General features: G+C 38.9%; 1 long non-coding RNA gene across 1 annotated transcript; it reads left to right on the forward strand.

The window, feature by feature from the left end:
- Nucleotides 1-944: 944 nt before the first annotated feature.
- Nucleotides 945-11,451, forward strand: LOC133562219 (uncharacterized). The gene is made up of 8 exons (XR_009808859.1): nucleotides 945-2,113; nucleotides 2,651-2,785; nucleotides 6,318-6,393; nucleotides 7,311-7,388; nucleotides 7,922-7,999; nucleotides 8,532-8,609; nucleotides 11,012-11,083; nucleotides 11,200-11,451. It is a non-coding gene; the product is annotated as an uncharacterized LOC133562219 (long non-coding RNA).
- The last annotated feature ends 2,399 nt before the right edge of the window (nucleotides 11,452-13,850 follow it).

The following is a 13,850-nucleotide window of genomic DNA, read 5'->3' on the forward strand; positions in this document are numbered from 1 at the left end:
AATCCACATCCTGATATGCTAAAATGTTTTAAATTAGATTTTCCTCTAAAGTTACATGTTTCCTCTTTTGTAGAGAAGAATTGTTGTACATTCTTGGGTAGCAGGGCACTGTTTGCTTTGTACGTCATGGATGCAAATGAACCAAATTGTTAAATGTCAATAATTGTGATTTAATAAATAAAGGGTTTGTATATTCTCTATACCCAACATTATGTATTGTTCTAATTGATCTTTTTTGTAACTCAGTTAGTGAAGGAAGTGTACATTTGTAGTTGTTTCCCCATATTTCTACACAGTAACTCAGATATGGCAAAAATAGTGAGCAGTAGAGAATATGAAGTGATTTTTGGTCTGGAACATATTTTGCGTTATTCATTATTGATGTGTTTCTTGCCACTTTATGTTGTATATTTTCTTACATGAGATTTCCAATTACGACAATTTGATGTGAATTTTATTTTATACTGGTGAATTCATTACTGAATTATCATGTCACTTGTGCTTTTGAGGTTTTTAAATCACTGTTGTGTTCAATTTGCACGTCTCAAAATTCCGTACAAAACACATCATGCACTTTTGTTTTGTGCCAAGTGTCCCTGTTGTTGTCTGGGAATGTATGATAAAGTGTATAATCAAAACATATTTTGCTAAAAAATGTGCCGTAGTGATAATTAGCATCCACCTAATCACACTCAAACACCTGCAAACAGTTATAAACATACTGTATATAGAGTATACAGTGCCCCACAGGAACACTGGCCTGATGTTAAGCAGCTTGGCTGGGATGCACCACGGGAGGAAAAACAAACACTTGGGTCCAGCTGAAGACCCCAGGAAGCCATTTCCTCCTCATCTCTTTCTTATGTGTGTGTGTGTGTGCGTGTGTGTGTGTGTGCGTGTGCGTGTGCGTGTGTGTGTGTGTGTGCGTGTGCGTGTGCGTGTGTGTGTGTGTGTGTGTGTGCGTTTGTCAAAGTGACATATGGGGACATTTTTATGAAATTTCACCTTACATATGAGGACCTGTTGAAATATGGGGACATTTTCCATGTCCTCATATTTCCCGCAATGCTATCGTGTTCTAGACCCTCCCAGCATGTTCCCAGACCAAAAATCTCTAAAGTCTTCATTTGTCAAATTTTCAGAAAAAGTGTGTGAAAGTGTGTTTAATTTTTTTGGTCACCTTCGATTTTGCCCCTAGTGGCCATCTTTGCTATTATGACACACACACACACACACACTTGTCCTCATATGTCATATGTCCTCATATGTCATGTGGGTCAGAAACTCACACACTCCAACATTTGAAAAACATCTAATCATTACAGCAATAAACATACTTTTGAATTCTAAATCAAATAACACATTTTCAACTGATCTGATGATCTCAACCTTTTTTATGTTAGTTTTATCTATTCATTTGGTTTATCTGGAGAGGATTTGTGCTGGACAATCAATAATAAAGGGATTATGGTGATGATTTAATCGGTTTGATTCAGTATTTTACTGTATTGGGCTTTTTTCTATTCTGTTGTCTAAAATACAATGCCGCACAATAATTACTTTAAATGTGCCTGAAAAAAAACCTTCAACCTTGATTGAGACAAAGGCGATAATTCAAATGCAATTCAAACTACATCCAGTATTTAATATTTTCAAATGGTTACAATAGCACATGATTTTGGTATTTTTATCTTTGGGACAAATTTTGGATTCAATTGGGGATTGTTTTTGGAGGTATTCACTTCACATTGTGTTCAAGATGCTTACTTCCGCCCACTCTGAAGAGTCTCGGCGTCTGATTGGTCCAATTTTCAGTTAGGCGCTGCCTGATTGGCCAGTGGATGATGTCTGCTCCTAACAGAGGGCTAAATCACTAGTTAACTATTTTCATCTTGGAAGTTATACAGCTCACGTATCACACTTAATATTGAATATATATAAAAAGGGTTTTCCAAAAGGACCATTTATAATCGAAATACAAAACTTCACACACGATTTTGAGCACAACAGAGCGCTCAGTGAACAGCACTTCCGGGACGTGCAGCACCAGAGGGGGACATCTATCTTGGCCACAAACCATCTTTGACAGTCTTCGGCAGCATGGTTGAATCAGGTGAGCATAAAATGGAGTTTAACGTAATTAAATAGACCAATGTTTTTTAACATAGGAAAATAGTTCATTATAAAGAACAGTAAAATGTTTTTTGTTATTAATTGCAACCAGATTTGATTTTATGAGGTTAAATAAAGCATTTCAGTTCTGGGCCAAGGCCAAAAGGCATTTAAATTTTTTTTTTTTAAAGTTGCATGGAAGATTATAAGTAGCAGTGATTGTCACACACTAGGTGTGGTGAAATTATTCTCTGCATTTGACCCATCACCCTTGATCACTATGCAAGTAAACCTTGTCTTAATTTTAAACAAGACGGACTAGAGTTCTTCAAATTGTTTATACTTTTTCTCAAATACAAATATTTCAAGCTGATAAGCACTGTGGAGTTGGCATGTTACTGATATTGTTACATTAGTACTTTGTTTGAGAAGCTTCATGTCTGCATTGAGACTAAATTTAACAGTTTTTGAAGGGTTTAGTTCTTTGTTTTATTTCTGTGTCACTGACTTTTTTCATTTTTATGTGTGGATTTGTTAGGCGCATCAACACATGATATAGACATCGTGCCCAAAAGAAGAGCGAGATGTAATCCTGAGGCTGAAGCCACCGAGTTTATGTGATCTGGATGTGACAAGTCTTGTTTTAAGGCCCAGTGGATCAATGATTGGAAAGGTATGTCTTGTTATGTATCATATCAATGGTAACTGTATCAACATCTCATTTGGATCATTTCCTTACTGTCTAATAGAGGTTGTATTATATGGCTTTAATTAGAAGTGTTTGGAATAACAGCGTTCCACGTCCCAAGAGCTAGCTTCTGTAGCCGAGGATCGGACCGCCAAGTGCCCTGCCTTCGGCTGCCGCCCAGCTCACAATGCACCCGACCTCTATGGCCCCTCGGAGTCTTGTTCACGAGTGGGGGAAGAGTGGATCGTGAGATCGACAGGCGGATCGGTGCGGCGTCTTCAGTAATGCGGACGTTGTATCGATCCGTTGTGGTGAAGAAGGAGCTGAGCCGGAAGGCAAAGCTCTCAATTTACCGGTCGATCTACGTTCCCATCCTCACCTATGGTCATGAGCTTTGGGTCATGACCGAAAGGATAAGATCACGGGTACAAGCAGCCGGAATGAGTTTCCTCCGCCGTGTAGGGGTGCTCTCCCTTAGAGATAGGGTGAGAAGCTCTGCCATCCAGGAGGAACTCAAAGTAAAGGCGCTGCTCCTCCACATGGAGAGGAGCCAGATGAGGTGGTTCGGGCATCTGGTCAGGATGCCACCCGAACGCCTCCCTAGGGAGGTGTTTAGGGCACGTCCAACCGGTAGGAGGCCACGGGGAAGACCCAGGACACGTTGGGAAGACTATGTCTCCCGGCTGGCCTGGGAACGCCTCGGGATCCCCCGGGAAGAGCTAGACGAAGTGGCTGGGGAGAGGGAAGTCTGGGCTTCCCTGCTTAGGCTGCTGCCACCGCGACTCCACCTCGGAAAAGCGGAAGATGATGGATGGATGGATGGATGGTATAACAGCGGTATATGAAAACGATGTTACTAATGCTGTTACTTTTACTGGTAACGAGTAATCTAATAACTTTTATGTACGCTACAACGCTGTTACGATGCGTTTTATGTAATGTGGCATGCTACTTTTGATGTGATTGTATGTCAACAAGACAGCGTTAGAAGCACAAAAGGTTTAGTGCAGGTAATATCTTATTACTAATGAAAGCAACCCCCGGAAGTAATTACGAACACGATATCAAATAGAAAGAGGCCTCATCCACACGCAAACAAAAACATTCAACAGAACTATCTTAACTGCCACTGCTAAGCTAAAAAATACAGCTGAACTATTCTGCTATGTCTGGGCGCTGACGTCCCACTTGGCAAAAGGCACAGCTTTTTAAAGGCACACACACGCTCTGCTCTCGTGAAATGTCTCTCAACTGCATATGCTAGATATTTAAAACTTTTCTTTTTCAAGTAACACATTAATTACAAACCCCGTTTCCATATGAGTTGGGAAATTGTGTTAGATGTAAATCCAAACGGAATAATTTTTTTTACAAATAATAATTAACTTAGAATTTCATGGCTGTAACACGTGCCAAAGTAGTTGGGAAAGGGCATGTTCACCACTGTGTTACATCACCTTTTCTTTCAACAACACTCAATAACCGTTTGGGAACTGAGGAAACTAATTGTTGAAGCTTGGAAGGTGGAATTCTTTCCCATTCTTGTTTTATGTAGAGCTTCAGTCCTTCAACAGTCCGTGGTCTCCTCTGTCGTATTTTACGCTTCATAATGCACCACACATTTTTGATAGGACTGCAGGCCGGTCAGGAAAGTACCTGCACTCTTTTTTTATGAAGCTGAACACGTGCTGAATGTGGCTTGGCATTGTCTTGCTGAAATAAGCAGGGGCGTACATGAAAAAGTTGGCGCTTAAGTGGCAGCAAATGTTGTTCCAAACAGATGGGTAACTTACAGATGTGTAAGTTACCCATGCCTTGGGCACTAATGCACCCCCATACCATCACAGATGCTGGCTTTTCAACTTTGCGTCGATAACAGTCTGGATGGTTCGCTTCCCCTTTGGTCCGGATGAAACGGTGTCGAATATTTCCAAAAACAATTTGAAATTTGGGCTCGTTAGACCACAGAACACCTTTCCACTTTGCATCAGTCCATCTTAGATGATCTCGGGCCCAGAGAAGCCGGCGGCGTTTCTGGATGTTGATAATTGGCTTTCGCTTTGCATAATAGAGCTTTAACTTGCACTTACAGATGTAGCAACAAACTGTATTTAGTGACAGTGGTTTTCTGAAGTGGGCTTCACGGTGGCAGAGGGGTTAGTGCGTCTGCCTCACAATACGAAGGTCCTGCAGTCCTGGGTTCAAATCCAGCCTCGGGATCTTCCTGTGTGGAGTTTGCATGTCCTCCCCGTGAATGCGTGGGTTCCCTCCGGGTACTCCGGCTTCCTCCCACTTCCAAAGACATGCACCTGGGGATAGGTTGATTGGCAACACTAAAAATTGGCCCTAGTGTGTGAATGTGAGTGTAAATGTTGTCTATCTGTGTTGGCCCTGCGATGAGGTGGCGACTTGTCCAGGGTGTACCCCGCCTTCCGCCCGATTGTAGCTGAGATAGGCACCAGCGCCCCCTGCGACCCCAAAAAGGGAATAAGCGGTAGAAAATGGATGGATGGATGGGTTTTCTGAAGTGTTCCTGAACTCATGTGGTGATATCCTTTAGAGATTGATGACGGTTTTTGATACAGTGCCGTCTGAGGGATCGAAGGTCACGGTTATTCAATGTTAGTTTCCAGACATGCCGCTTACGTGGAGTGATTTCTCCAGATTCTCTGAACCTTTTGATGATATCATGGAGCGTAGATATTGAAATCCCTAAATTTCTTGCAATTGCACTTTGAGAAACGTTGTTCTTAAACTGTTTGACTATTTGCTCACGCAGTTGTGGACAAAGGGGTGTACCTCGCCCCATCCTTTCCTGTGAAAGACTGAGCATTTTTTGGGAAGCTGTTTTTATACCCAATCATGGCACCCACCTGTTCCAAATTAGCCTTCACACCTGTGGGATGTCCCAAATAAGTGTTTGATGAGCATTTCTTAACTTTATCAGTATTTATTGCCACCTTTCCCAACTTCTTTGTCGCGTGTTGCTGGCATCAAATTCTAAAGTTATAGATTATTTGCACCAAAAAAACGTTTATAAGTTTGAACATCAAATATGTTGTCTTTGTAGCATATTCAACTGAATATGGGTTGAAAATGATTCACAAATCATTGTATTCTGTTTATATTTACTTCTAACACAATTTCCCAACTCATATGGAAACGGGGTTTGTACTTAATTTAATAATTAATTACATTTATGAAAGAGTAATTCTGTTTGTAATTGAATTTTTTGTTATTATTCCTTTTTAAAACAGATATTCCAAACATTGTTAATTGATAAACTGTTTTATCAGGATATGGTGTATTTGCTCTTGCATCAATTTAAAAAGGTTCTTTTGTGGTCGAGTACCGAGGGAAGTTCATCTCAAGACATGAGCGGGACAAGAGACAGAAACCCTCTATAAATATCTTTACTATTTATCTGGCATTATATGCTCATAATGTTAACAACAAAAAGTGCTGATAATGTTATAATTAATAAGTTCTAACATTATTTTTATGTGTTTTGTTGCAGACACCAACTGTTGATGTTCTATCTCAACATTCTCCAGATTCATGTGAGCGATAAACCGACTTCATCCCTCCAACAGGTTATTACTTGACTATTTTACTATCCATCCATCCATCCATTTTCTACTACCTGTCCCTTTTTTGGGGTGGCGGGGTGTGCTTGAGCCTATCTGAGCTGCATTCGGGCGGAAGGCGGAGTACACCCTGGACAAGTCGCCACCTCATTACACGGCCAACACAAATAGACAACATTTACACTCACATTCACACACTAGGGCCAATTTAGTGTTGCCAATCAACCTATCCCCAGGTGCATGTCTTTGGAGGTAAGATGAAGCCGGAGTACCCGGAGGGAACCCACGCAGTCACGGGGAGAACATGCAAACTCCACACAGAAAGATCACGAGCCCAGGATTTAACTCAGGACTACTCAGGACCTTCGATTTGTGACACACATGCACTAACCCCTGTACCACCGTGCTGCCCTATATCTGCTAAAAACTTGACACAACCTATACTTCAAAAGACATTTAATCCTTTTAACCTCTCACAGATCAGTTTATATGACAACATTTTTTAAGGGTACATCCATGTTAGTCAGTGTGGAAATAACAACTCATGTTTAGCAAAACAGGAGATGTTACAGGTCAGCAACATGAATTCTGTATGTGATCACTTGTCATGTACTCATATTGTTTGAACTAAAAAAGACTTCAGTGTGTTTCATATAAGGTCCTCATATTTTCTGAACCACATTAGTGTGTGTTACAATGTTTAATTCAAAGCTTTAAAATGAGTGTTTCAATCCAGGTCCTCATATTTTCTGAACCACATTTTAGTGAATGTTACATTCTTAAATAATAGTCTAAGAGCTAAAACGCTATAATAATCTTTACTGTTTATGTAGAATTATATGCTCAGAATATTATCAACCAAAAGTGGTTGTTAATGTTATAATTAATTAGTTCTGACATTATATTTTTGTGTTTTGTTGCAGACACCAACTGTTGGGGTTCTATCTCAACATTCTCCAGATTCAGATGTGAGCGATAAACCGACTTCATCCCTCCAACAGGTTATTACAAGTCTATTTTTACTATATCTGCTCTAAATGTGACCCAACCTATATTTTGAAAGACATTTATTAATTTTAATCTCTCACAGATCAGTTTATTTGACAACATTTTCGTAAGGGTACATCCATGTTAGTCAGTAAGGAGTTTGGAACTCATGTTTAGCAAAACAGGAGATGTTACAAGTCAACAACATACATTCTACATGTGACCACTCGTCATGTCCTTATATTGTTTGAACCAAGAAAGACTTAGGTGTGTTTCATATAAGGTCCTCATATTTTCTAAACCAGATTAGTGTGTGTTACAATGTTAATGTCCAAGCTTTAAAATGAGTGTCTCAATTCAGGTCCTCATATTTTCTGAACCAGATTTTAGTGTGTTTTATATTCTTAATTAATTGTCTAAGAGCTGAAACTCTGTAATAATCTTTACTAATTATCTGGCATTGTATGCTCAGAGTTTTATCAACAAAAAGTGCTGATAATGTTATAATTAATTAGTTTTGACATTATATTTTTGTGTTTTGTTGCAGAAACCAACTGTTGAGGTTCCATCTCAACATTCTCCAGATTCAGATGTGAGCCATTAACTGACTTCATCCCTCCAACAGGTTATTACATGTCTATTTTTACTATATCTGCTCTAAATTTGACCCAACCTATATTTTGAAAGACATTTATTTATTTTAATCTCTCACAGATCAGTTTATATGACAACTTTTTCGCAAGGGTACATCCATGTTAGTCAGTAGGAAGTTTAGAACTCATGTTTAGCAAAACAGGAGATGTTACAAGTCAACAACATAAATTCTACATGTGAGCACTCGTCATGTCCTTATATTGTTTGAAGCAAGAAAGACTTAGGTGTGTTTCATATAAGGTCCTCATATTTTCTGAACCAGAAAATGTGTGTTACAATGTTAATGTCAAAGCTTTAAAATGAGTGTCTCAATTCAGGTCCTCATATTTTCTGAACCAGATTTTTGTGTGTGTTACATTCTTAATGAATTGTCTAAGAGCTGAAACTCTGTAATAATTTTTACCCTTTATCTGGCATTGTATGCTCAGATTTTTATCAACAAAAAGTGGTGAGAATGTTATAATTAATTAGTTATGACATTATATTTTTGTGTTTTGTTGCAGAAACCAACTGTTGAGGTTCTATCTCAACATTCTCTAGATTCAGATGACAGCCATAAACCGACTTCATCCCTCCAACAGGTTATTACATGTCTATTTTTACTATATCTGCTCTAAATTTGACCCAACCTATATTTTGAAAGACATTTATTAATTTTAATCTCTCACAGATCAGTTTATATGACATCATTTTCGTAAGGGTACATCCATGTTAGTCAGTAGGAAGTTTGGAACTCATGTTTAGCAAAACAGGAGATGTTTACAGCCGGTTTCTGCAGCGCTGTTTTCATTGATCAAAGTATTTTTTCGGTGGTCGTGTTTTTGGTACATAACTTGTAAATAGTGCGCAAATAATAGGCTATATATATATATATATATATATATATATAAATACATTCAAACCCCGTTTCCATATGAGTTGGGAAATTGTGTTAGATGTACATATAAACGGGATACAATGATTTGCAAAGAATTTTCAACCCCAATTCTGTTGAATATTCTACAAAGACAACATATTTGATGTTAAAACTGCTAAACATTTTTTTTGCAAAGAATTTAGGGATTTTACCATCTAGGGTCCGTAAAATTATCAAAAGGTTCAGAGAATCTGGAGAAATCACTGGACGTAAGCGATGTACTGCATTAAAAACCGACATCAGTGTGTAAAAGATATCACCACATGGGCTCAGAAATACTTCAGAAAACCACTGTCAGTTACTACAGTTGGTCGCTACATCTGTAAATGCAAGTTAAAACTCTACTATGCAAAGCAAATGCCATTTATCAACAACACAGAGGAACGTCGCGGGCTTCGCTGGGCCCGAGCTCATCTAAGATGGACTGATGCAAAGTGGAAAAGTGTTCTGTGGTCTGACGAGTCCACATTTCAAATTATATATGGAAATTGTGGACGTGGTGTTCTCCGGAACAAAGAGGAAAATAACCATCCGGATTGTTATAGGCGCAAAGTTCAAAAGCCAGCATGTGTGATGGTATGGGGGTGTATTAGTGCCCAAATCATGGGTAACTTACACATCTGAGAAGGGACCATTAATGCTGAATGGTCCATACAGGTTTTGGAGCAACATATGTTGTCATCCAAGCAACATTATCATGGACGCCCCTGCTTATTTCAGCAAAACAATGCCAAGCCACGTGTTACAACAGCGTGTCTTCGTAGTAAAAGAGTGCGGGTACTTTCCTGGTCCGCCTGCAGTCCAGACATGTCTCCCATCGAAAATGTGTAGCGCATTATGAAGCGTAAAATACGACAACTTAAGCTCTACATCAAGCAAGAATGGTAAAGAATTCTACTTTCAAAGCTTCAACAATTAGTTTCCTCAGTTCCCAAACGTTTATTGAGTGTTGTTAAAAGAAAATGTGATGTAACACAGTGGTGAACATGCCCTTTCCCAACTACTTTGGCACGTGTTGCAGCCATGAAATTCTAAGTTAATTATTATTTGCAAAAAAAAAAAAGTTTGAGTTTTAACATCAAATATGTTGTCTTTGTAATGCTTTCAATTGAATATGGGTTGAAAAGGATTTGCAAATCATTGTATTCTGTTTATATTTACATCGAACACAATTTTCCCAACTTTTTTGTATATATATTAGGGCTGGGCAACGATTAAAATTTTTAATCGAAGTTAATCGCACTATTTCTCTTATTAATCGCGATTAACTGCATTGTATACGCAAAGCCCAATAATGAATTCAAAAGTAGTGTGTAGTGCACCTTTATTGGAATATTCTCCCACATGAACAAAAGCGCCACAACATTTGTTGTGCAAACACAATTTAAATCAGTCCTTGTTAAACAGTAGCAGTTAAATAGCATATTTTATGAAAATCAACTCCAAAAATGTAAATACAAACATTTAAGCTTATTGCCACTGCCAGGGTATTTAAGTTATCCTGTTTGTTATGGAAAATAAATATAATCTACATACAAATCTCTGAGCCACAATCATAACATCTGAACAGGCAATTTCTGAGGTAACAGCAGTAACATTTTTTTTTATCAGGGATCTTATGTTTAAAAAACTTATATTATAGGTAGTGGGCTGTTTTAGGGAATTTTTTATCAAATTATCCTTAGTAGCAATATGAATAATGTTGTGTTTATTCTGCGTAGTGCACTTAAAATAATTATGACCATATCTGTTTGCTTGGTGCTTTGATAAACTGAACGCATATACATGGTACTATATTGTAATGTTATGAGCCAGGGGAAAAAAGAACTACCCTACCCAGCATGCAACAGGAGTGACGAGCATGCGCGGTAGCCCGGGATAGGTTGTATCGCCATGACGGCATCTTGTATGTTGTGATATGCACGCTCTGAAAGCAAACGTTAAGAACTCAGCCAACACTCCTGGTCTGCATTATTCATAAATGGACAGACAACACATACTCCGCTGCTTCACAAAGCACAATATGTTAAATGTTTACTTTTACAGTTTTCTAATTCTTCCTTTCAGATTGACAGCAGGACAAATCGCTGGAAGTGGGTATGTCTCAAGCTTCTTCCACTTGGTCCACTCCAAAGCGGGGTAAATAAATAATCCACATCATTTACTAGAATATTATATTACGTTTTGCACCTTTTCACTGTGTTATAGTCATTATTCCTTCAGTAAGAAATTGTATTTTGTCTCCTTTATGACAGCTGCAAAGGGGAAGAAGTGGAAGCAGTTGAATGACACATGTTGCATTTTGTAACTGGCAACAAAGTACCAGGTAAAAAAGATTGTGAAGCCTCCCTCCATAAAGAACTAGTAACTCTACAGGACAGAGATTGGCTTGACATCAAGTACTACATCCATAACAGAATTATATTTAAAAAAGGAAAAAAAAATGTTTTCCCACATCTTCTGTGGTAGTTTGAGTATGTTACCAGCAATTAAAAAAGCAAAATAAACAGCAAGTGTTTTGTATTTATTCCAGATAATTCTTAGCGAAAAAATCCACAAAAACAATTCAGTTACACTTAATCGACAATTACATTTTTACCCATGTTTCTTTTAAACTCTTCTTGGTTTTAGATTACAGTAGCATGGGATTGGGATTTTTTTTTTAAATGACAACACATCAACTAAACCAACTCAGGTGGTTTTGTTAAGTCTCTGATGTCATTAGCCTCATATGTCACATGAACCTGAAATCTTAAACACTCTGTGACGTCATTGTCATCATATGTCACATAAACTTGAAATCTTAAACACTCTGTGACGTCATGGTCATCATATGTCACATGAACCTGAAATCTTAAACACTCTGTGACGTCATGGTCATCATATGTCACATAAACTTGAAATCTTAAACACTCTGTGACGTCATGGTCATCATATGTCACATGAACCTGAAATCTTAAACACTCGGTGACGTCATGGTCATCATATGTCACATAAACTTGAAATCTTAAACACTCTGTGACGTCATGGTCATCATATGTCACATGAACCTGAAATCTTAAACACTCGGTGACGTCATGGTCATCATATGTCACATAAACTTGAAATCTTAAACACTCTGGTCTTCATTTGTCACCTAAACCTGACAAGTCCTCATATGTACCATAAAAATCAGGTTCAGAAAAAAACAAAAGAGTTGCAAAAATCTCAATAGACCACTGTGTTTCTAAAATTCTGGTTCACTAACCGTCTGATTCCCAGGCCTGTAGGACCATTGGAAAGGCATGTCCCCATATGTCACGTTTTTGTCATAAGTCCTCATATGTCACCCAAACACGTATGTGTGTGTGTGTGTGTGTGTGTGTTGGTTTTGAGATGCTTTACTTAGGATTGTATGGCATTAATGATGTTTACCCAGCCTTGCAGTGAGATCAAACATTCCTGGAGTGATGATAATTAATATTCAAAAAGTGGTTTGACTCTTATACTACATACTATATACAACTTTTCAGATACTGTTTGATTTTGGGAGGTTTTACTGGCTCTATGTTATGGTCAAAGAACAAACAATACAGTCAAACGCAACACGTATCGTGGCCTACAATTCAGACAAGATTCAAGCCCGGATAAGTTTGTGCTATTTAAAGCTTTAGAATGCAAGTAAAATATATTTTCATGGCCTCAAAGAGAGTTTTGTAATTTCTTCTATGACTGATGTGCAAGGGGCAATTTTAACAATATGGTTATCTAACTAATAACTAAATAAGGGCTATATAAGTACACTTTGATTGACTGATTTATTGACCCATACTGTACATTTGAAATGGGACAATTTCAGAATAATGTATATTTAATTGACAACCCTCTTGCGAGAGACACGATATGGTGTGGAGGGCAACAGGTTAGAAAACACAATTAAATGGGCTTCCTATATGAGAATGATTTTTTTTAGTTATGATGACAGAAACAGCGATTTTAATATTTTCACAAAGCTTCACAAATACATGCTCACAGCCTGTGACACACGTCAAAGTCCAGCTCCTGTCAACGATTCTCACTAAAACATTAAACCGAGTTAGTTTTTACACCTCTCTGTGAGACTTGATGGGCATAGTTAGTGATGCCGGATTCGTTCCTTCGTGGATGCGTACAGGCAAGAACACAGCGAACGGTAAGAAATAAAGATTTATTAAACTAATAAACAGACAATGAACAGAAACAGTGGCACAAGGGCACAAAAAGGCAAAACAAAAGCTACTAGCATGAGAGCTAGGGATAAATAAAGGCGTAGCGCGAAAGCTAGCGAGTATAAACATATAAAGCAGTTGTCACTTGTTGCGTGAAAGCAAATTAGAATCTGAGAACGAAATAACAAAAGGGGCAGGCTTAAATATGGCAGTAATCAATAGAAACAGTTGTGCGTAGAAAGCAGGGACAGGTGAAATTATTAAACTACAATGGTGATACAAAAATGGAACAAAACAAGAATATGGTATGATCCGGCCATCGGATCATAACAGGATCCCACCCTAAAAGGACAGAACCCAGATGTCCCAAAAACAAAAAACTTGAATCCCCCGTCCCCCACAACAAGAAAGTTCACAAGCGAAGGGAGGGCGGATGGAGGACACGGTGGAGGGTCACCAGGTCGCGTGTCCCCGAATCCACCGAGGATAAGTCAGGTGGCGGCGGCGGCGGATGGAACGCCGCTGCCGCAAAAGTCTTGGCAAGCGACCTCGAAAAGGCCACATCGGTGGCCGCTGAGAAGGTGGGCGTGAGTGGCGCCAAAAGTTGAGCAGCCGGAGAGTTCTCTGAGAGGACCGCCTGCAGGCCCTAGATTGCTGCTTGCGCAGCCGGCCAGCTCGAGGACGCTGAGACGTCGTCATGGACGCAGGAGGTGGAGTCG

This window comes from Nerophis ophidion, linkage group LG11, assembly GCF_033978795.1.
Source record: "Nerophis ophidion isolate RoL-2023_Sa linkage group LG11, RoL_Noph_v1.0, whole genome shotgun sequence".
Taxonomy (NCBI): domain Eukaryota; kingdom Metazoa; phylum Chordata; class Actinopteri; order Syngnathiformes; family Syngnathidae; genus Nerophis; species Nerophis ophidion.